Source organism: Penaeus monodon, chromosome 21 (genome assembly GCF_015228065.2).
Source record: "Penaeus monodon isolate SGIC_2016 chromosome 21, NSTDA_Pmon_1, whole genome shotgun sequence".
NCBI lineage: Eukaryota > Metazoa > Arthropoda > Malacostraca > Decapoda > Penaeidae > Penaeus > Penaeus monodon.
Window position 1 is genome coordinate 10,104,479 of NC_051406.1, and position 213 is coordinate 10,104,691.

Below are 213 nucleotides of genomic sequence, written 5' to 3' on the forward strand. Positions count from 1 at the left end.
GAACAATAAAATTTTGCCTCGGTCACGCATGGTCACTCTGCCGAACGCAAAGACCAAGCATGAAACAGAATGGAAGTGAAAGGCCAACCCACAAACCCGGACCGAGTGCTTGGAAATGAAGAAACCACAGGTCTGCTCTCCGGGTTGGCGTCACTGCGCTTCGTTTACAGTGTTGGGAAATGCAGATCGCTATGTCTGCATTTTTTTTATTGT

The 213-nt window shown here is 47.9% G+C and overlaps 1 protein-coding gene across 1 annotated transcript in view; it reads left to right on the forward strand.

Moving 5' to 3' along the window:
- Positions 1-213, forward strand: part of LOC119586201 (serine protease inhibitor 88Ea-like) — a 7,481-nt gene that overhangs the window by 717 nt on the left and 6,551 nt on the right. The gene's annotated exons all lie outside the window — the stretch shown is intronic.